Source organism: Thalia democratica, chromosome 3 (genome assembly GCF_965202585.1).
Source record: "Thalia democratica chromosome 3, ktThaDemo2.hap1.1, whole genome shotgun sequence".
Taxonomy (NCBI): domain Eukaryota; kingdom Metazoa; phylum Chordata; class Thaliacea; order Salpida; family Salpidae; genus Thalia; species Thalia democratica.
Genome location: NC_139167.1, coordinates 2,862,819 through 2,887,684, shown reverse-complemented (window position 1 = coordinate 2,887,684; position 24,866 = coordinate 2,862,819). Strand labels below are relative to the sequence as shown.

At 27.7% G+C, this 24,866-nt stretch overlaps 3 non-coding genes across 3 annotated transcripts; all 3 read right to left on the bottom strand.

The window, feature by feature from the left end:
• Positions 1 to 1,352: 1,352 nt before the first annotated feature.
• Positions 1,353 to 1,446, bottom strand: Trnac-aca (transfer RNA cysteine (anticodon ACA)). Its single transcript is given in 2 exon segments — positions 1,353 to 1,388; positions 1,395 to 1,446. It is a non-coding gene; the product is annotated as a tRNA-Cys (tRNA).
• Positions 1,447 to 3,729: 2,283 nt separating this feature from the next.
• Positions 3,730 to 3,823, bottom strand: Trnac-aca (transfer RNA cysteine (anticodon ACA)). The gene is given in 2 exon segments: positions 3,730 to 3,765; positions 3,772 to 3,823. It is a non-coding gene; the product is annotated as a tRNA-Cys (tRNA).
• A 2,283-nt stretch (positions 3,824 to 6,106) lies between these two features.
• Trnac-aca (transfer RNA cysteine (anticodon ACA)) lies at positions 6,107 to 6,200 on the bottom strand. Its single transcript is given in 2 exon segments — positions 6,107 to 6,142; positions 6,149 to 6,200. It is a non-coding gene; the product is annotated as a tRNA-Cys (tRNA).
• Positions 6,201 to 24,866: the final 18,666 nt, after the last annotated feature.

The window sequence follows — 24,866 nt, the reverse complement described above, 5'->3', positions numbered from 1 at the left end:
TTCTTGTTAATGCGGGAAAAATACATAAAATTGATATTTAAGTGATAGAAGTTTGAATTAAGAATAAGAAACTAAAACACATTTAAAAATATATAAGTAAACTAAAATAACAATTTTCGACCCATGTTTATAAGTAGTTAAAAATAAAACAGTTTTATAAAAAAGTGTCAGCAGAGGGGTTCGAACCCTCGCCCACTTGGTGGGACCCAGTAGCCAATTCTAGCTTTTCTGGTGCCTTAGACCGCTCGGCCATGCTGACTTATTTGTACAGAAAAATATAGCATATATGTAAGGACATATTTTTTCAATCTAGCACAGCTTACAACTATATCTAGATTTAAGAGTAGCTTTATTCCTATTAAGTGAATTATTAGTTTGTTTGTAGTTTTTAGAAATGGTTGGTCTAAAATGTGTGATACAAATTTGTTTTTGTACTATTGTATATGCTGCTAGTTTCTATTGAAACATGACGTCACTAGGAAAATTTAACAAAAACAGCAAACAAAATACGTACAAATGAAAGTTTAATTGTTTCATTAACATTATCAAAGCAAAAAAAAGTAAGTAAAATCATCAAGAAGCAACTTTTAAAATATTTCATTATTGTTCATCGAGTTCAACGTGTATTTAAAAAAAAAAACTTCAGTACTTATAACGTACTTTGAAACAAACACTTTTTTATTAAAAAGTGAACAAATTAAACCTAGCGTTAGTAACGGCGGGGATACGCTGTAAAGTTTGTCTGAAGTTTAAACAAAAATATACCACAATTTTATAACTTTAATAATTTTCATGGAAGACTTTACGTTTCCACTTATATCGAAAGAATGCGACTTTTTTTGGTCAATCTAAAGACATTGCCTGAAAGCTGAGATTCTCAGGAACATTTTAAAATACTGTTTAGCTTCTTACGACTAGAAATGACAAAGTTATTGCATCTAGAAGTTTATAATTGTGTCAAAGTTTTGTTGTTAATTTTAGAAAAAATCCAGCATAAATTATCACAAAAAGTTGCTCATTTGCAGAACGACAAAAAAGCAAAGTTATAAAGATTTTATTTAATTTTCAATTTAATTTTCACAACCATTTCACTTCGAGTGAGTTACAATTTTTAAAAATAATTTTTATGTACTAAATCGGCAAGAATAAAAATATATATGATAATAACAGTTAAAAGTTTATTGTACTTTTTGTTAATGCGGGAAAAATTCGTAAAATTGATATTTAAGTGATAGAAGTTTGAATTAAGAATAAGAAACTAAAACACATTTAAAAATAAATAAGTAAACTAAAATAACAATTTTCAACCCATGTTTATAAGTAGTTAAAAATAAAACAGTTTTATAAAAAAGTGTCAGCAGAGGGGTTCGAACCCTCGCCCACTTGGTGGGACCCTGTAGCCAATTCTAGCTTTTCCGGTGCCTTAGACCGCTCGGCCATGCTGACTTATTGGTACAGAAAAATATAGCACATTTGTAAGGACATATTTTTTTCAATCTAGCACAGCTTACAACTATATCTAGATTTAAGAGTAGCTTTATTCCTATTAAGTGAATTATTAGTTTGTTTGTAGTTTTTAGAAATAGTTGGTCTAAAATGTGTGATATAAATTTGTTTTTGTACTATTGTATATGCTGCTAGTTTCTATTGAAACATGACGTCACTAGGAAAATTTAACAAAAACAGCAAACAATATACGTACAAATGAAAGTTTAATTATTTCATTAACATTATCAAAGCAAAAAAAAGTAAGTAAAATCATCAAGAAGCAACTTTTAAAATATTTCATTATTGTTCATCGAGTTCAACGTGTATTTAAAAAAAAAAAACTTCAGTACTTATAACGTACTTTGAAACAAACACTTTTTTATTAAAAAAAGAAAAAATTAAACCTAGCGTTAGTAACGGCGGGGATACGCTGTAAAGTTTGTCTGAAGTTTAAAAAAAATTATACCACAATTTCATAACTTTAATAATTTTCACGGAAGACTTTACGTTTCCACTTATGTCGAAAGAATGCGACTTTTTTTGGTCAATCTAAAGACATTGCCTGAAAGCTGAGATTCTCAGGAACATTTTAAAATACTTTTTAGCTTCTTACGACTAGAAATGACAAAGTTATTGCATCTAGAAGTTTATAATTGTGTCAAAGTTTTGTTGTTAATTTTAGAAAAAAACCAGCATAAATTATCACAAAAAGTTGCTTATTTGCAGAACGACAAAAAAACAAAGTTATAAAGATTTTATTTAATTTTCAATTTAATATTCACAACCATTTCACTTCGAGTAAGTTACAATTTTTAAAAATAATTTTTATGTACTAAATCGGCAAGAATAAAAATATATATGATAATAACAGTTAAAAGTTGTTTGTACTTCTTGTTAATGCAGAAAAAATACATAAAATTGATATTTAAGTGATAGAAGTTTGAATTAAGAATAAGAAACTAAAACACATTTAAAAATAAATAAGTAAACTAAAATAACAATTTTCAACCCATGTTTATAAGTAGTTAAAAATAAAACAGTTTTATAAAAAAGTGTCAGCAGAGGGGTTCGAACCCTCGCCCACTTGGTGGGACCCAGTAGCCAATTCTAACTTTTCTGGTGCCTTAGACCGCTCGGCCATGCTGACTTATTGGTACAGAAAAATATAGCTTATATGTAAGGACATATTTTTTCAATCTAGCACAGCTTACAACTATATCTAGATTTAAGAGTAGCTATATTCCTATTAAGTGAATTATTAGTTTGTTTGTAGTTTTTAGAAATAGTTGGTCTAAAATGTGTGATACAAATTTGTTGTTGTACTATTGTATATGCTGCTAGTTTCTATTGAAACATGACGTCACTAGGAAAATTTAACAAAAACAGCAAACAAAATACGTACAAATGAAAGTTTAATTGTTTCATTAACATTATCAAAGCAAAAAAAAGTAAGTAAAATCATCAAGAAGCAACTTTTAAAATATTTCATTATTGTTCATCGAGTTCAACGTGTATTTAAAAAAAAAAAACTTCAGTACTAATAACGTACTTTGAAACAAACACTTTTTTATTAAAAAGTGAACAAATTAAACCTAGCGTTAGTAACGGCGGGGATACGCTGTAAAGTTTGTCTGAAGTTTAAACAAAAATATACCACAATTTTATAACTTTAATAATTTTCATGGAAGACTTTACGTTTCCACTTATATCGAAAGAATGCGACTTTTTTTGGTCAATCTAAAGACATTGCCTGAAAGCTGAGATTCTCAGGAACATTTTAAAATACTGTTTAGCTTCTTACGACTAGAAATGACAAAGTTATTGCATCTAGAAGTTTATAATTGTGTCAAAGTTTTGTTGTTAATTTTAGAAAAAATCCAGCATAAATTATCACAAAAAGTTGCTCATTTGCAGAACGACAAAAAAGCAAAGTTATAAAGATTTTATTTAATTTTCAATTTAATTTTCACAACCATTTCACTTCGAGTGAGTTACAATTTTTAAAAATAATTTTTATGTACTAAATCGGCAAGAATAGAAATATATATGATAATAACAGTTAAAAGTTGTTTGTACTTTTTGTTAATGCGGGAAAAATACATAAAATTGATATTTAAGTGATAGAAGTTTGAATTAAGAATAAGAAACTAAAACACATTTAAAAATAAATAAGTAAACTAAATCAACAATTTTCAACCCATGTTTATAAGTAGTTAAAAATAAAACAGTTTTATAAAAAAGTGTCAGCAGAGGGGTTCGAACCCTCGCCCACTTGGTGGTACCCTGTAGCCAATTCTAGCTTTTCCGGTGCCTTAGACCGCTCGGCCATGCTGACTTATTGGTACAGAAAAATATAGCACATATGTAAGGACATATTTTTTTCAATCTAGCACAGCTTACAACTATATCTAGATTTAAGAGTAGCTTTATTCCTATTAAGTGAATTATTAGTTTGTTTGTAGTTTTTAGAAATAGTTGGTCTAAAATGTGTGATATAAATTTGTTTTTGTACTATTGTATATGCTGCTAGTTTCTATTGAAACATGACGTCACTAGGAAAATTTAACAAAAACAGCAAACAAAATACGTACAAATGGAAGTTTAATTATTTCATTAACATTATCAAAGCAAAAAAAAGTAAGTAAAATCATCAAGAAGCAACTTTTAAAATATTTCATTATTGTTCATCGAGTTCAACGTGTATTTAAAAAAAAAAAACTTCAGTACTTATAACGTACTTTGAAACAAACACTTTTTTATTAAAAAAAGAAAAAATTAAACCTAGCGTTAGTAACGGCGGGGATACGCTGTAAAGTTTGTCTGAAGTTTAAAAAAAATTATACCACAATTTCATAACTTTAATAATTTTCACGGAAGACTTTACGTTTCCACTTATGTCGAAAGAATGCGACTTTTTTTGGTCAATCTAAAGACATTGCCTGAAAGCTGAGATTCTCAGGAACATTTTAAAATACTTTTTAGCTTCTTACGACTAGAAATGACAAAGTTATTGCATCTAGAAGTTTATAATTGTGTCAAAGTTTTGTTGTTAATTTTAGAAAAAAACCAACATAAATTATCACAAAAAGTTGCTCATTTGCAGAACGACAAAAAAACAAAGTTATAAAGATTTTATTTAATTTTCAATTTAATATTCACAACCATTTCACTTCGAGTGAGTTACAATTTTTAAAAATAATTTTTATGTACTAAATCGGCAAGAATAAAAATATATATGATAATAACAGTTAAAAGTTGTTTGTACTTCTTGTTAATGCAGAAAAAATACATAAAATTGATATTTAAGTGATAGAAGTTTGAATTAAGAATAAGAAACTAAAACACATTTAAAAATAAATAAGTAAACTAAAATAACAATTTTCAACCCATGTTTATAAGTAGTTAAAAATAAAACAGTTTTATAAAAAAGTGTCAGTAGAGGGGTTCGAACCCTCGCCCACTTGGTGGGACCCAGTAGCCAATTCTAGCTTTTCTGGTGCCTTAGACCGCTCGGCCATGCTGACTTATTGGTACAGAAAAATATAGCTTATATGTAAGGACATATTTTTTCAATCTAGCACAGCTTACAACTATATCTAGATTTAAGAGTAGCTATATTCCTATTAAGTGAATTATTAGTTTGTTTGTAGTTTTTAGAAATAGTTGGTCTAAAATGTGTGATACAAATTTGTTTTCGTACTATTGTATATGCTGCTAGTTTCTATTGAAACATGACGTCACTAGGAAAATTTAACAAAAACAGCAAACAAAATACGTACAAATGAAAGTTTAATTATTTCATTCACATTATAAAAGCAAAAAAAAGTAAGTAAAATCATCAAGAAGCAACTTTTAAAATATTTCATTATTGTTCATCGAGTTCAACGTGTATTTCAAAAAAAAAAACTTCAGTACTTATAACGTACTTTGAAACAAACACTTTTTTATTAAAAAGTGAACAAATTAAACCTAGCGTTAGTAACGGCGGGGATACGCTGTAAAGTTTGTCTGAAGTTTAAAAAAAATTATACCACAATTTCATAACTTTAACAATTTTCAAGGAAGACTTTACGTTTCCACTTATATCGAAAGAATGCGACTTTATTTGGTCAATCTAAAGACATTGCCTGAAAGCTGAGATTCTCAGGGACATTTTAAAATACTTTTTAGCTTCTTACGACTAGAAATGACAAAGTTATTGCATCTAGAAGTTTATAATTGTGTCAAAGTTTTGTTGTTAATTTTAGAAAAAATCCAGCATAAATTATCACAAAAAGTTGCTCATTTGCAGAACGACAAAAAAGCAAAGTTATAAAGATTTTATTTAATTTTCAATTTAATTTTCACAACCATTTCACTTCGAGTGAGTTACAATTTTTAAAAATAATTTTTATGTACTAAATCGGCAAGAATAGAAATATATATGATAATAACAGTTAAAAGTTGTTTGTACTTTTTGTTAATGCGGGAAAAATACATAAAATTGATATTTAAATGATAGAAGTTTGAATTAAGAATAAGAAACTAAAACACATTTAAAAATAAATAAGTAAACTAAATCAACAATTTTCAACCCATGTTTATAAGTAGTTAAAAATAAAACAGTTTTATAAAAAAGTGTCAGCAGAGGGGTTCGAACCCTCGCCCACTTGGTGGTACCCTGTAGCCAATTCTAGCTTTTCCGGTGCCTTAGACCGCTCGGCCATGCTGACTTATTGGTACAGAAAAATATAGCACATATGTAAGGACATATTTTTTTCAATCTAGCACAGCTTACAACTATATCTAGATTTAAGAGTAGCTTTATTCCTATTAAGTGAATTATTAGTTTGTTTGTAGTTTTTAGAAATAGTTGGTCTAAAATGTGTGATACAAAGTTGTTTTTGTACTATTGTATATGCTGCTAGTTTCTATTGAAACATGACGTCACTAGGAAAATTTAACAAAAACAGCAAACAAAATACGTACAAATGAAAGTTTAATTACTTCATTAACATTATCAAAGCAAAAAAAAGTAAGTAAAATCATCAAGAAGCAACTTTTAAAATATTTCATTATTGTTCATCGAGTTCAACGTGTATTAAAAAAAAAAAACTTCAGTACTTATAACGTACTTTGAAACAAACACTTTTTTATTAAAAAGTGAACAAATTAAACCTAGCGTTAGTAACGGCGGGGATACGCTGTAAAGTTTGTCTGAAGTTTAAAACAAAATATACCACAATTTCATAACTTTAATAATTTTCACGGAAGACTTTACGTTTCCACTTATATCGAAAGAATGCGACTTTTTTGGTCAATCTAAAGACATTGCCTGAAAGCTGAGATTCTCAGGAACATTTTAAAATATTTTTTAGCTTCTTACGACTAGAAATGACAAAGTTATTGCATCTAGAAGTTTATAATTGTGTCAAAGTTTTGTTGTTAATTTTAGAAAAAATCCAGCATAAATTATCACAAAAAGTTGCTCATTTGCAGAACGACAAAAAAACAAAGTTATAAAGATTTTATTTAAATTTCAATTTAATATTCACAACCATTTCACTTCGAGTGAGTTACAATTTTTAAAAATAATTTTTATGTACTAAATCGGCAAGAATAAAAATATATATGATAATAACAGTTAAAAGTTGTTTGTACTTCTTGTTAATGCGGGAAAAATACATAAAATTGATATTTAAGTGATAGAAGTTTGAATTAAGAATAAGAAACTAAAACACATTTAAAAATAAATAAGTAAACTAAAATAACAATTTTCAACCCATGTTTATAAGTAGTTAAAAATAAAACAGTTTTATAAAAAAGTGTCAGCAGAGGGGTTCGAACCCTCGCCCACTTGGTGGAACCCAGTAGCCAATTCTTGCTTTTCTGGTGCCTTAGACCGCTCGGCCATGCTGACTTATTGGTACAGAAAAATATAGCATATATGTAAGGACATATTTTTTCAATCTAGCACAGCTTACAACTATATCTAGATTTAATAGTAGCTTTATTCCTATTAAGTGAATTATTAGTTTGTTTGTAGTTTTTAGAAATAGTTGGTCTAAAATGTGTGATACAAATTTGTTTTTGTACTATTGTATATGCTGCTAGTTTCTATTGAAACATGACGTCACTAGGAAAATTTAACAAAAACAGCAAACAAAATACGTACAAATGAAAGTTTAATTGTTTCATTAACATTATCAAAGCAAAAAAAAGTAAGTAAAATCATCAAGAAGCAACTTTTAAAATATTTCATTATTGTTCATCGAGTTCAACGTGTATTTAAAAAAAAAAACTTCAGTACTTATAACGTACTTTGAAACAAACACTTTTTTATTAAAAAGTGAACAAATTAAACCTAGCGTTAGTAACGGCAGGGATACGCTGTAAAGTTTGTCTGAAGTTTAAAAAAAAATATACCACAATTTCATAACTTTAACAATTTTCACGGAAGACTTTACGTTTCCACTCATATCGAAAGAATGAGACTTTTTTGGTCAATCTAAAGACATTGCCTGAAAGCTGAGATTCTCAGGAACATTTTAAAATACTTTTTAGCTTCTTACGACTAGAAATGACAAAGTTATTGCATCTAGAAGTTTATAATTGTGTCAAAGTTTTGTTGTTAATTTTAGAAAAAATCCAGCATAAATTATCACAAAAAGTTGCTCATTTGCAGAACGACAAAAAAACAAAGTTATAAAGATTTTATTTAATTTTCAATTTAATATTCACAACCATTTCACTTCGAGTGAGTTACAATTTTTAAAAATAATTTTTATGTACTAAATCGGCAAGAATAAAAATATATATGATAATAACAGTTAAAAGTTGTTTGTACTTCTTGTTAATGCGGGAAAAATACATAAAATTGATATTTAAGTGATAGAAGTTTGAATTAAGAATAAGAAACTAAAACACATTTAAAAATAAATAAGTAAACTAAAATAACAATTTTCAACCCATGTTTATAAGTAGTTAAAAATAAAACAGTTTTATAAAAAAGTGTCAGCAGAGGGGTTCGAACCCTCGCCCACTTGGTGGGACCCAGTAGCCAATTCTAGCTTTTCTGGTGCCTTAGACCGCTCGGCCATGCTGACTTATTGGTACAGAAAAATATAGCATATATGTAAGGACATATTTTTTCAATCTAGCACAGCTTACAACTATATCTAGATTTAAGAGTAGCTTTATTCCTATTAAGTGAATTATTAGTTTGTTTGTAGTTTTTAGAAATAGTTGGTCTAAAATGTGTGATACAAATTTGTTTTTGTACTATTGTATATGCTGCTAGTTTCTATTGAAACATGACGTCACTAGGAAAATTTAACAAAAACAGCAAACAAAATACGTACAAATGAAAGTTTAATTGTTTCATTAACATTATCAAAGCAAAAAAAAGTAAGTAAAATCATCAAGAAGCAACTTTTAAAATATTTCATTATTGTTCATCGAGTTCAACGTGTATTTAAAAAAAAAAAACTTCAGTACTTATAACGTACTTTGAAACAAACACTTTTTTATTAAAAAGTGAACAAATTAAACCTAGCGTTAGTAACGGCGGGGATACGCTGTAAAGTTTGTCTGAAGTTTAAAAAAAAATATACCACAATTTCATAACTTAATAATTTTCACGGAAGACTTTACGTTTCCACTCATATCGAAAGAATGCGACTTTTTTGGTCAATCTAAAGACATTGCCTGAAAGCTGAGATTCTCAGGAACATTTTAAAATATTTTTTAGCTTCTTACGACTAGAAATGACAAAGTTATTGCATCTAGAAGTTTATAATTGTGTCAAAGTTTTGTTGTTAATTTTAGAAAAAATCCAGCATAAATTATCACAAAAAGTTGCTCATTTGCAGAACGACAAAAAAACAAAGTTATAAAGATTTTATTTAATTTTCAATTTAATATTCACAACCATTTCACTTCGAGTGAGTTACAATTTTTAAAAATAATTTTTATGTACTAAATCGGCAAGAATAAAAATATATATGATAATAACAGTTAAAAGTTGTTTGTACTTCTTGTTAATGCGGGAAAAATACATAAAATTGATATTTAAGTGATAGAAGTTTGAATTAAGAATAAGAAACTAAAACACATTTAAAAATAAATAAGTAAACTAAAATAACAACTTTCAACCCATGTTTATAAGTAGTTAAAAATAAAACAGTTTTATAAAAAAGTGTCAGCAGAGGGGTTCGAACCCTCGCCCACTTGGTGGGACCCAGTAGCCAATTCTAGCTTTTCTGGTGCCTTAGACCGCTCGGCCATGCTGACTTATTGGTACAGAAAAATATAGCACATATGTAAAGACATATTTTTTTCAATCTAGCACAGCTTACAACTATATCTAGATTTAAGAGTAGCTATATTCCTATTAAGTGAATTATTAGTTTGTTTGTAGTTTTTAGAAATAGTTGGTCTAAAATGTGTGATACAAATTTGTTTTTGTACTATTGTATATGCTGCTAGTTTCTATTGAAACATGACGTCACTAGGAAAATTTAACAAAAACAGCAAACAAAATACGTACAAAAGAAAGTTTAATTATTTCATTAACATTATCAAAGCAAAAAAAAGTAAGTAAAATCATCAAGAAGCAACTTTTAAAATATTTCATTATTTTTCATCGAGTTCAACGGGTATTAAAAAAAAAAACTTCAGTACTTATAACGTACTTTGAAACAAACACTTTTTTATTAAAAAGTGAACAAATTAAACCTAGCGTTAGTAACGGCGGGGAAACGCTGTAAAGTTTGTCTGAAGTTTAAAAAAAAATATACCACAATTTCATAACTTTAATAATTTTCACGGAAGACTTTACGTTTCCACTCATATCAAAAGAATGCGACTTTTTTGGTCAATCTAAAGACATTGCCTGAAAGCTGAGATTCTCAGGAACATTTTAAAATACTTTTTAGCTTCTTACGACTAGAAATGACAAAGTTATTGCATCTAGAAGTTTATAATTGTGTCAAAGTTTTGTTGTTAATTTTAGAAAAAATCCAGCATAAATTATCACAAAAAGTTGCTCATTTGCAGAACGACAAAAAAACAAAGTTATAAAGATTTTATTTAATTTTCAATTTAATATTCACAACCATTTCACTTCGAGTGAGTTACAATTTTTAAAAATAATTTTTATGTACTAAATCGGCAAGAATAAAAATATATATGATAATAACAGTTAAAAGTTGTTTGTACTTCTTGTTAATGCGGGAAAAATACATAAAATTGATATTTAAGTGATAGAAGTTTGAATTAAGAATAAGAAACTAAAACACATTTAAAAAAAAATAAGTAAACTAAAATAACAATTTTCAACCCATGTTTATAAGTAGTTAAAAATAAAACAGTTTTATAAAAAAGTGTCAGCAGAGGGGTTCGAACCCTCGCCCACTTGGTGGGACCCAGTAGCCAATTCTAGCTTTTCTGGTGCCTTAGACCGCTCAGCCATGCTGACTTATTGGTACAGAAAAATATAGCACATATGTAAGGACATATTTTTTTCAATCTAGCACAGCTTACAACTATATCTAGATTTAAGAGTAGCTATATTCCTATTAAGTGAATTATTAGTTTGTTTGTAGTTTTTAGAAATAGTTGGTCTAAAATGTGTGATACAAATTTGTTTTTGTACTATTGTATATGCTGCTAGTTTCTATTGAAACATGACGTCACTAGTAAAATTTAACAAAAACAGCAAACAAAATACGTACAAATGAAAGTTTAATTATTTCATTAACATTATCAAAGCAAAAAAAAGTAAGTAAAATCATCAAGAAGCAACTTTTAAAATATTTCATTATTTTTCATCGAGTTCAACGTGTATTAAAAAAAAAAAAACTTCAGTACTTATAACGTACTTTGAAACAAACACTTTTTTATTAAAAAGTGAACAAATTAAACCTAGCGTTAGTAACGGCTGGGAAACGCTGTAAAGTTTGTCTGAAGTTTAAAAAAAAATATACCACAATTTCATAACTTTAATAATTTTCACGGAAGACTTTACGTTTCCACTCATATCGAAAGAATGCGACTTTTTTTGGTCAATCTAAAGACATTGCCTGAAAGCTGAGATTCTCAGGAACATTTTAAAATACTTTTTAGCTTCTTACGACTAGAAATGACAAAGTTATTGCATCTAGAAGTTTATAATTGTGTCAAAGTTTTGTTGTTAATTTTAGAAAAAATCCAGCATAAATTATCACAAAAAGTTGCTCATTTGCAGAACGACAAAAAAACAAAGTTATAAAGATTTTATTTAATTTTCAATTTAATATTCACAACCATTTCACTTCGAGTGAGTTACAATTTTTAAAAATAATTTTTATGTACTAAATCGGCAAGAATAAAAATATATATGATAATAACAGTTAAAAGTTGTTTGTACTTCTTGTTAATGCGGGAAAAATACATAAAATTGATATTTAAGTGATAGAAGTTTGAATTAAGAATAAGAAACTAAAACACATTTAAAAATAAATAAGTAAACTAAAATAACAATTTTCAACCCATGTTTATAAGTAGTTAAAAATAAAACAGTTTTATAAAAAAGTGTCAGCAGAGGGGTTCGAACCCTCGCCCACTTGGTGGGACCCAGTAGCCAATTCTAGCTTTTCTGGTGCCTTAGACCGCTCGGCCATGCTGACTTATTGGTACAGAAAAATATAGCACATATGTAAGGACATATTTTTTTCAATCTAGCACAGCTTACAACTATATCTAGATTTAAGAGTAGCTTTATTCCTATTAAGTGAATTATTAGTTTCTTTGTAGTTTTTAGAAATAGTTGGTCTAAAATGTGTGATACAAATTTGTTTTTGTACTATTGTATATGCTGCTAGTTTCTATTGAAACATGACGTCACTAGGAAAATTTAACAAAAACAGCAAACAAAATACGTACAAAAGAAAGTTTAATTATTTCATTAACATTATCAAAGCAAAAAAAAGTAAGTAAAATCATCAAGAAGCAACTTTTAAAATATTTCATTATTGTTCATCGAGTTCAACGTGTATTAAAAAAAAAAAATCAGTACTTATAACGTACTTTGAAACAAAAACTTTTTTATTAAAAAGTGAACAAATTAAACCTAGCGTTAGTAACGGCGGGGATACGCTGTAAAGTTTGTCTGAAGTTTAAAAAAAAATATACCACAATTTCATAACTTTAATAATTTTCACGGAAGACTTTACGTTTCCACTCATATCAAAAGAATGCGACTTTTTTGGTCAATCTAAAGACATTGCCTGAAACCTGAGATTCTCAGGAACATTTTAAAATACTTTTTAGCTTCTTACGACTAGAAATGACAAAGTTATTGCATCTAGAAGTTTATAATTGTGTCAAAGTTTTGTTGTTAATTTTAGAAAAAATCCAGCATAAATTATCACAAAAAGTTGCTCATTTGCAGAACGACAAAAAAACAAAGTTATAAAGATTTTATTTAATTTTCAATTTAATATTCACAACCATTTCACTTCGAGTGAGTTACAATTTTTAAAAATAATTTTTATGTACTAAATCGGCAAGAATAAAAATATATATGATAATAACAGTTAAAAGTTGTTTGTACTTCTTGTTAATGCGGGAAAAATACATAAAATTGATATTTAAGTGATAGAAGTTTGAATTAAGAATAAGAAACTAAAACACATTTAAAAAAAAATAAGTAAACTAAAATAACAATTTTCAACCCATGTTTATAAGTAGTTAAAAATAAAACAGTTTTATAAAAAAGTGTCAGCAGAGGGGTTCGAACCCTCGCCCACTTGGTGGGACCCAGTAGCCAATTCTAGCTTTTCTGGTGCCTTAGACCGCTCGGCCATGCTGACTTATTGGTACAGAAAAATATAGCACATATGTAAGGATATATTTTTTTCAATCTAGCACAGCTTACAACTATATCTAGATTTAAGAGTAGCTTTATTCCTATTAAGTGAATTATTAGTTTGTTTGTAGTTTTTAGAAATAGTTGGTCTAAAATGTGTGATACAAATTTGTTTTTGTACTATTGTATATGCTGCTAGTTTCTATTGAAACATGACGTGACTAGGAAAATTTAACAAAAACAGCAAACAAAATACGTACAAATGAAAGTTTAATTATTTCATTAACATTATCAAAGCAAAAAAAAGTAAGTAAAATCATCAAGAAGCAACTTTTAAAATATTTCATTATTGTTCATCGAGTTCAACGGGTATTAAAAAAAAAAAACTTCAGTACTTATAACGTACTTTGAAACAAACACTTTTTTATTAAAAAGTGAACAAATTAAACCTAGCGTTAGTAACGGCGGGGATACGCTGTAAAGTTTGTCTGAAGTTTAAAAAAAATTATACCACAATTTCATAACTTTAATAATTTTCACGGAAGACTTTACGTTTCCACTCATATCGAAAGAATGCGACTTTTTTGGTCAATCTAAAGACATTGCCTGAAAGCTGAGGTTCTCAGGAACATTTTAAAATACTTTTTAGCTTCTTACGACTAGAAATGACAAAGTTATTGCATCTAGAAGTTTATAATTGTGTCAAAGTTTTGTTGTTAATTTTAGAAAAAATCCAGCATAAATTATCACAAAAAGTTGCTCATTTGCAGAACGACAAAAAAACAAAGTTATAAAGATTTTATTTAATTTTCAATTTAATATTCACAACCATTTCACTTCGAGTGAGTTACAATTTTTAAAAATAATTTTTATGTACTAAATCGGCAAGAATAAAAATATATATGATAATAACAGTTAAAAGTTGTTTGTACTTCTTGTTAATGCGGGAAAAATACATAAAATTGATATTTAAGTGATAGAAGTTTGAATTAAGAACAAGAAACTAAAACACATTTAAAAAAAAATAAGTAAACTAAAATAACAATTTTCAACCCATGTTTATAAGTAGTTAAAAATAAAACAGTTTTATAAAAAAGTGTCAGCAGAGGGGTTCGAACCCTCGCCCACTCGGTGGGACCCAGTAGCCAATTCTAGCTTTTCTGGTGCCTTAGACCGCTCGGCCATGCTGACTTATTGGTACAGAAAAATATAGCACATATGTAAGGACATATTTTTTTCAATCTAGCACAGCTTACAACTATATCTAGATTTAAGAGTAGCTATATTCCTATTAAGTGAATTATTAGTTTGTTTGTAGTTTTTAGAAATAGTTGGTCTAAAATGTGTGATACAAATTTGTTTTTGTACTATTGTATATGCTGCTAGTTTCTATTGAAACATGACGTCACTAGGAAAATTTAACAAAAACAGCAAACAAAATACGTACAAATGAAAGTTTAATTATTTCATTAACATTATCAAAGCAAAAAAAAGTAAGTAAAATCATCAAGAAGCAATTTTTAAAATATTTCATTATTTTTCATCGAGTTCAACGTGTATTAAAAAAAAAAACTTCAGTACTTATAACGTACTTTGAAACAAACACTTTTTTATTAAAAAGTGAACAAATTAAACCTAGCGTTAGTAACGGCGGGGATACGCTGTAAAGTTTGTCTGAAGTTTAAAAAAAAATATACCACAATTTCATAACTTTAATAATTTTCACGGAAGACTTTACGTTTCCACTCATATCGAAAGAATGCGACTTTTTTTGGTCAATCTAAAGACATTGCCTGAAAGCTGAGATTCTCAGGAACATTTTAAAATACTTTTTAGCTTCTTACGACTAGAAATGACAAAGTTATTGCATCTAGAAGTTTATAATTGTGTCAAAGTTTTGTTGTTAATTTTAGAAAAAATCCAGCATAAATTATCACAAAAAGTTGCTCATTTGCAGAACGACAAAAAAACAAAGTTATAAAGATTTTATTTAATTTTCAATTTAATATTCACAACCATTTCACTTCGAGTGAGTTACAATTTTTAAAAATAATTTTTATGTACTAAATCTGCAAGAATAAAAATATATTTGATAATAACAGTTAAAAGTTGTTTGTACTTCTTGTTAATGCGGGAAAAATACATAAAATTGATATTTAAGTGATAGAAGTTTGAATTAAGAATAAGAAACTAAAACACATTTAAAAAAAAATAAGTAAACTAAAATAACAATTTTCAACCCATGTTTATAAGTAGTTAAAAATAAAACAGTTTTATAAAAAAGTGTCAGCAGAGGGGTTCGAACCCTCGCCCACTTGGTGGGACCCAGTAGCCAATTCTAGCTTTTCTGGTGCCTTAGACCGCTCGGCCATGCTGACTTATTGGTACAGAAAAATATAGCACATATGTAAGGACATATTTTTTTCAATCTAGCACAGCTTACAACTATATCTAGATTTAAGAGTAGCTATATTCCTATTAAGTGAATTATTAGTTTGTTTGTAGTTTTTAGAAATAGTTGGTCTAAAATGTGTGATACAAATTTGTTTTTGTACTATTGTATATGCTGCTAGTTTCTATTGAAACATGACGTCACTAGGAAAATTTAACAAAAACAGCAAACAAAATACGTACAAATGAAAGTTTAATTATTTCATTAACATTATCAAAGCAAAAAAAAGTAAGTAAAATCATCAAGAAGCAATTTTTAAAATATTTCATTATTTTTCATCGAGTTCAACGTGTATTAAAAAAAAAAACTTCAGTACTTATAACGTACTTTGAAACAAACACTTTTTTATTAAAAAGTGAACAAATTAAACCTAGCGTTAGTAACGGCGGGGATACGCTGTAAAGTTTGTCTGAAGTTTAAAAAAAAATATACCACAATTTCATAACTTTAATAATTTTCACGGAAGACTTTACGTTTCCACTCATATCGAAAAAATGCGACTTTTTTTGGTCAATCTAAAGACATTGCCTGAAAGCTGAGATTCTCAGGAACATTTTAAAATACTTTTTAGCTTCTTACGACTAGAAATGACAAAGTTATTGCATCTAGAAGTTTATAATTGTGTCAAAGTTTTGTTGTTAATTTTAGAAAAAATCCAGCATAAATTATCACAAAAAGTTGCTCATTTGCAGAACGACAAAAAAACAAAGTTATAAAGATTTTATTTAATTTTCAATTTAATATTCACAACCATTTCACTTCGAGTGAGTTACAATTTTTAAAAATAATTTTTATGTACTAAATCGGCAAGAATAAAAATATATATGATAATAACAGTTAAAAGTTGTTTGTACTTCTTGTTAATGCGGGAAAAATACATAAAATTGATATTTAAGTGATAGAAGTTTGAATTAAGAATAAGAAACTAAAACACATTTAAAAATAATTAAGTAAACTAAAATAACAATTTTCAACCCATGTTTAAAAGTAGTTAAAAATAAAACAGTTTTATAAAAAAGTGTCAGCAGAGGGGTTCGAACCCTCGCCCACTTGGTGGGACCCAGTAGCCAATTCTAGCTTTTCTGGTGCCTTAGACCGCTCGGCCATGCTGACTTATTGGTACAGAAAAATATAGCACATATGTAAGGACATATTTTTTTCAATCTAGCACAGCTTACAACTATATCTAGATTTAAGAGTAGCTTTATTCCTATCAAGTGAATTATTAGTTTGTTTGTAGTTTTTAGAAATAGTTGGTCTAAAATGTGTGATACAAATTTGTTTTTGTACTATTGTATATGCTGCTAGTTTCTATTGAAACATGACGTCACTAGGAAAATTTAACAAAAACAGCAAACAAAATACGTACAAATGAAAGTTTAATTATTTCATTAACATTATCAAAGCAAAAAAAAGTAAGTAAAATCATCAAGAAGCAACTTTTAAAATATTTCATTATTGTTCATCGAGTTCAACGGGTATTAAAAAAAAAAAACTTCAGTACTTATAACGTACTTTGAAACAAACACTTTTTTATTAAAAAGTGAACAAATTAAACCTAGCGTTAGTAACGGCGGGGATACGCTGTAAAGTTTGTCTGAAGTTTAAAAAAAAATATACCACAATTTCATAACTTTAATAATTTTCACGGAAGACTTTACGTTTCCACTCATATCGAAAGAATGCGACTTTTTTGGTCAATCTAAAGACATTGCCTGAAAGCTGAGATTCTCAGGAACATTTTAAAATACTTTTTAGCTTCTTACGACTAGAAATGACAAAGTTATTGCATCTAGAAGTTTATAATTGTGTCAAAGTTTTGTTGTTAATTTTAGAAAAAATCCAGCATAAATTATCACAAAAAGTTGCTCATTTGCAGAACGACAAAAAAACAAAGTTATAAAGATTTTATTTAATTTTCAATTTAATATTCACAACCATTTCACTTCGAGTGAGTTACAATTTTTAAAAATAATTTTTATGTACTAAATCGGCAAGAATAAAAATATATATGATAATAACAGTTAAAAGTTGTTTGTACTTCTTGTTAATGCGGGAAAAATACATAAAATTGATATTTAAGTGATAGAAGTTTGAATTAAGAATAAGAAACTAAAACACATTTAAAAATAATTAAGTAAACTAAAATAACAATTTTCAACCCATGTTTAAAAGTAGTTAAAAATAAAACAGTTTTATAAAAAAGTGTCAGCAGAGGGGTTCGAACCCTCGCCCACTTGGTGGGACCCAGTAGCCAATTCTAGCTTTTCTGGTGCCTTAGACCGCTCGGCCATGCTGACTTATTGGTACAGAAAAATATAGCACATATGTAAGGACATATTTTTTTCAATCTAGCACAGCTTACAACTATATCTAGATTTAAGAGTAGCTTTATTCCTATCAAGTGAATTATTAGTTTGTTTGTAGTTTTTAGAAATAGTTGGTCTAAAATGTGTGATACAAATTTGTTTTTGTACTATTGTATATGCTGCTAGTTTCTATTGAAACATGACGTCACTAGGAAAATTTAACAAAAACAGCAAACAAAATACGTACAAATGAAAGTTTAATTATTTCATTAACATTATCAAAGCAAAAAAAAGTAAGTAAAATCATCAAGAAGCAACTTTTAAAATATTTCATTATTGTTCATCGAGTTCAACGGGTATTAAAAAAAAAAAACTTCAGTACTTATAACGTACTTTGAAACAAACACTTTTTTATTAAAAAGTGAACAAATTAAACCTAGCGTTAGTAACGGCGGGGATACGCTGTAAAGTTTGTCTGAAGTTTAAAAAAAAATATACCACAATTTCATAACTTTAATAATTTTCACGGAAGACTTTACGTTTCCACTCATATCGAAAGAATGCGACTTTTTTGGTCAATCTAAAGACATTGCCTGAAAGCTGAGGTTCTCAGGAACATTTTAAAATACTTTTTAGCTTCTTACGACTAGAAATGACAAAGTTATTGCATCTAGAAGTTTATAATTGTGTCAAAGTTTTGTTGTTAATTTTAGAAAAAATCCAGCATAAATTATCACAAAAAGTTGCTCATTTGCAGAACGACAAAAAAACAAAGTTATAAAGATTTTATTTAATTTTCAATTTAATATTCACAACCATTTCACTTCGAGTGAGTTACAATTTTAAAAAATAATTTTTATGTACTAAATCGGCAAGAATAAAAATATATATGATAATAACAGTTAAAAGTTGTTTGTACTTCTTGTTAATGCGGGAAAAATACATAAAATTGATATTTAAGTGATAGAAGTTTGAATTAAGAATAAGAAACTAAAACACATTTAAAAAAAAATAAGTAAACTAAAATAACAATTTTCAACCCATGTTTATAAGTAGTTAAAAATAAAACAGTTTTATAAAAAAGTGTCAGCAGAGGGGTTCGAACCCTCGCCCACTTGGTGGGACCCAGTAGCCAATTCTAGCTTTTCTGGTGCCTTAGACCGCTCGGCCATGCTGACTTATTGGTACAGAAAAATATAGCACATATGTAAGGACATATTTTTTTCAATCTAGCACAGCTTACAACTATATCTAGATTTAAGAGTAGCTATATTCCTATTAAGTGAATTATTAGTTTGTTTGTAGTTTTTAGAAATAGTTGGTCTAAAATGTGTGATACAAATTTGTTTTTGTACTATTGTATATGCTGCTAGTTTCTATTGAAACATGACGTCACTAGGAAAATTTAACAAAAACAGCAAACAAAATACGTACAAATGAAAGTTTAATTATTTCATTAACATTATCAAAGCAAAAAAAAGTAAGTAAAATCATCAAGAAGCAATTTTTAAAATATTTCATTATTTTTCATCGAGTTCAACGTGTATTAAAAAAAAAAACTTCAGTACTTATAACGTACTTTGAAACAAACACTTTTTTATTAAAAAGTGAACAAATTAAACCTAGCGTTAGTAACGGCGGGGATACGCTGTAAAGTTTGTCTGAAGTTTAAAAAAAAATATACCACAATTTCATAACTTTAATAATTTTCACGGAAGACTTTACGTTTCCACTCATATCGAAAGAATGCGACTTTTTTTGGTCAATCTAAAGACATTGCCTGAAAGCTGAGATTCTCAGGAACATTTTAAAAAACTTTTTAGCTTCTTACGACTAGAAATGACAAAGTTATTGCATCTAGAAGTTTATAATTGTGTCAAAGTTTTGTTGTTAATTTTAGAAAAAATCCAGCATAAATTATCACAAAAAGTTGCTCATTTTCAGAACGACAAAAAAACAAAGTTATAAAGATTTTATTTAATTTTCAATTTAATATTCACAACCATTTCACTTCGAGTGAGTTACAATTTTTAAAAATAATTTTTATGTACTAAATCGGCAAGAATAAAAATATATATGATAATAACAGTTAAAAGTTGTTTGTACTTCTTGTTAATGCGGGAAAAATACATAAAATTGATATTTAAGTGATAGAAGTTTGAATTAAGAATAAGAAACTAAAACACATTTAAAAAAAATAAGTAAACTAAAATAACAATTTTCAACCCATGTTTATAAGTAGTTAAAAATAAAACAGTTTTATAAAAAAGTGTCAGCAGAGGGGTTCGAACCCTCGCCCACTTTGTGGGACCCAGTAGCCAATTCTAGCTTTTCTGGTGCCTTAGACCGCTCGGCCATGCTGACTTATTGGTACAGAAAAATATAGCACATATGTAAGGACATATTTTTTTCAATCTAGCACAGCTTACAACTATATCTAGATTTAAGAGTAGCTATATTCCTATTAAGTGAATTATTAGTTTGTTTGTAGTTTTTAGAAATAGTTGGTCTAAAATGTGTGATACAAATTTGTTTTTGTACTATTGTATATGCTGCTAGTTTCTATTGAAACATGACGTCACTAGGAAAATTTAACAAAAACAGCAAACAAAATACGTACAAATGAAAGTTTAATTATTTCATTAACATTATCAAAGCAAAAAAAAGTAAGTAAAATCATCAAGAAGCAATTTTTAAAATATTTCATTATTTTTCATCGAGTTCAACGTGTATTAAAAAAAAAACTTCAGTACTTATAACGTACTTTGAAACAAACACTTTTTTATTAAAAAGTGAACAAATTAAACCTAGCGTTAGTAACGGCGGGGATACGCTGTAAAGTTTGTCTGAAGTTTAAAAAAAAATATACCACAATTTCATAACTTTAATAATTTTCACGGAAGACTTTACGTTTCCACTCATATCGAAAGAATGCGACTTTTTTTGGTCAATCTAAAGACATTGCCTGAAAGCTGAGATTCTCAGGAACATTTTAAAATACTTTTTAGCTTCTTACGACTAGAAATGACAAAGTTATTGCATCTAGAAGTTTATAATTGTGTCAAAGTTTTGTTGTTAATTTTAGAAAAAATCCAGCATAAATTATCACAAAAAGTTGCTCATTTGCAGAACGACAAAAAAACAAAGTTATAAAGATTTTATTTAATTTTCAATTTAATATTCACAACCATTTCACTTCGAGTGAGTTACAATTTTTAAAAATAATTTTTATGTACTAAATCGGCAAGAATAAAAATATATATGATAATAACAGTTAAAAGTTGTTTGTACTTCTTGTTAATGCGGGAAAAATACATAAAATTGATATTTAAGTGATAGAAGTTTGAATTAAGAATAAGAAACTAAAACACATTTAAAAATAAATAAGTAAACTAAAATAACAATTTTCAACCCATGTTTATAAGTAGTTAAAAATAAAACAGTTTTATAAAAAAGTGTCAGCAGAGGGGTTCGAACCCTCGCCCACTTGGTGGGACCCAGTAGCCAATTCTAGCTTTTCTGGTGCCTTAGACCGCTCGGCCATGCTGACTTATTGGTACAGAAAAATATAGCACATATGTAAGGACATATTTTTTTCAATCTAGCACAGCTTACAACTATATCTAGATTTAAGAGTAGCTTTATTCCTATTAAGTGAATTATTAGTTTGTTTGTAGTTTTTAGAAATAGTTGGTCTAAAATGTGTGATACAAATTTGTTTTTGTACTATTGTATATGCTGCTAGTTTCTATTGAAACATGACGTCACTAGGAAAATTTAACAAAAACAGCAAACAAAATACGTACAAATGAAAGTTTAATTATTTCATTAACATTATCAAAGCAAAAAAAAGTAAGTAAAATCATCAAGAAGCAATTTTTAAAATATTTCATTATTTTTCATCGAGTTCAACGTGTATTAAAAAAAAAAACTTCAGTACTTATAACGTACTTTGAAACAAACACTTTTTTATTAAAAAGTGAACAAATTAAACCTAGCGTTAGTAACGGCGGGGATACGCTGTAAAGTTTGTCTGAAGTTTAAAAAAAAATATACCACAATTTCATAACTTTAACAATTTTCACGGAAGACTTTACGTTTCCACTCATATCGAAAGAATGCGACTTTTTTTGGTCAATCTAAAGACATTGCCTGAAAGCTGAGATTCTCAGGAACATTTTAAAATACTTTTAAGCTTCTTACGACTAGAAATGACAAAGTTATTGCATCTAGAAGTTTATAATTGTGTCAAAGTTTTGTTGTTAATTTTAGAAAAAATCCAGCATAAATTATCACAAAAAGTTGCTCATTTGCAGAACGACAAAAAAACAAAGTTATAAAGATTTTATTTAATTTTCAATTTAATATTCACAACCATTTCACTTCGAGTGAGTTACAATTTTTAAAAATAATTTTTATGTACTAAATCGGCAAGAATAAAAATATATATGATAATAACAGTTAAAAGTTGTTTGTACTTCTTGTTAATGCGGGAAAAATACATAAAATTGATATTTAAGTGATAGAAATTTGAATTAAGAATAAGAAACTAAAACACATTTAAAAATAAATAAGTAAACTAAAATAACAATTTTCAACCCATGTTTATAAGTAGTTAAAAATAAAACAGTTTTATAAAAAAGTGTCAGCAGAGGGGTTCGAACCCTCGCCCACTTGGTGGGACCCAGTAGCCAATTCTAGCTTTTCTGGTGCCTTAGACCGCTCGGCCATGCTGACTTATTGGTACAGAAAAATATAGCACATATGTAAGGACATATTTTTTTCAATCTAGCACAGCTTACAACTATATCTAGATTTAAGAGTAGCTATATTCCTATTAAGTGAATTATTAGTTTGTTTTTAGTTTTTAGAAATAGTTGGTCTAAAATGTGTGATACAAATTTGTTTTTGTACTATTGTATATGCTGCTAGTTTCTATTGAAACATGACGTCACTAGGAAAATTTAACAAAAACAGCAAACAATATACGTACAAATTAAAGTTTAATTATTTCATTAACATTATCAAAGCAAAAAAAAGTAAGTAAAATCATCAAGAAGCAACTTTTAAAATATTTCATTATTTTTCATCGAGTTCAACGTGTATTAAAAAAAAAAACTTCAGTACTTATAACGTACTTTGAAACAAACACTTTTTTATTAAAAAGTGAACAAATTAAACCTAGCGTTAGTAACGGCGGGGATACGCTGTAAAGTTTGTCTGAAGTTTAAAAAAAAATATACCACAATTTCATAACTTTTATAATTTTCACGGAAGACTTTACGTTTCCACTCATATCGAAAGAATGCGACTTTTTTTGGTCAATCTAAAGACATTGCCTGAAAGCTGAGATTCTCAGGAACATTTTAAAATACTTTTTAGCTTCTTACGACTAGAAATGACAAAGTTATTGCATCTAGAAGTTTATAATTGTGTCAAAGTTTTGTTGTTAATTTTAGAAAAAATCCAGCATAAATTATCACAAAAAGTTGCTCATTTGCAGAACGACAAAAAAACAAAGTTATAAAGATTTTATTTAATTTTCAATTTAATATTCACAACCATTTCACTTCGAGTGAGTTACAATTTTTAAAAATAATTTTTATGTACTAAATCGGCAAGAATAAAAATATATATGATAATAACAGTTAAAAGTTGTTTGTACTTCTTGTTAATGCGGGAAAAATACATAAAATTGATATTTAAGTGATAGAAGTTTGAATTAAGAATAAGAAACTAAAACACATTTAAAAATAAATAAGTAAACTAAAATAACAATTTTCAACCCATGTTTATAAGTAGTTAAAAATAAAACAGTTTTATAAAAAAGTGTCAGCAGAGGGGTTCGAACCCTCGCCCACTTGGTGGGACCCAGTAGCCAATTCTAGCTTTTCTGGTGCCTTAGACCGCTCGGCCATGCTGACTTATTGGTACAGAAAAATATAGCACATATGTAAGGACATATTTTTTTCAATCTAGCACAGCTTACAACTATATCTAGATTTAAGAGTAGCTATATTCCTATTAAGTGAATTATTAGTTTGTTTGTAGTTTTTAGAAATAGTTGGTCTAAAATGTGTGATACAAATTTGTTTTTGTACTATTGTATATGCTGCTAGTTTCTATTGAAACATGACGTCACTAGGAAAATTTAACAAAAACAGCAAACAATATACGTACAAATTAAAGTTTAATTATTTCATTAACATTATCAAAGCAAAAAAAAGTAAGTAAAATCATCAAGAAGCAACTTTTAAAATATTTCATTATTGTTCATCGAGTTCAACGTGTATTTAAAAAAAAAAACTTCAGTACTTATAACGTACTTTGAAACAAACACTTTTTTATTAAAAAAAGAAAAAATTAAACCTAGCGTTAGTAACGGCGGGGATACGCTGTAAAGTTTGTCTGAAGTTTAAAAAAAATTATACCACAATTTCATAACTTTAATAATTTTCACGGAAGACTTTACGTTTCCACTTATATCGAAAGAATGCGACTTTTTTTTGGTCAATCTAAAGACATTGCCTGAAAGCTGAGTTACAATTTTTAAAAATAATTTTTATGTACTAAATCGGCAAGAATAAAAATATATATGATAATAACAGTTAAAAGTTGTTTGTACTTTTTGTTAATGCGGGAAAAATACATAAAATTGATATTTAAGTGATAGAAGTTTGAATTAAGAATAAGAAACTAAAACACATTTAAAAATAAATAAGTAAACTAAAATAACAATTTTCAACCCATGTTTATAAGTAGTTAAAAATAAAACAGTTTTATAAAAAAG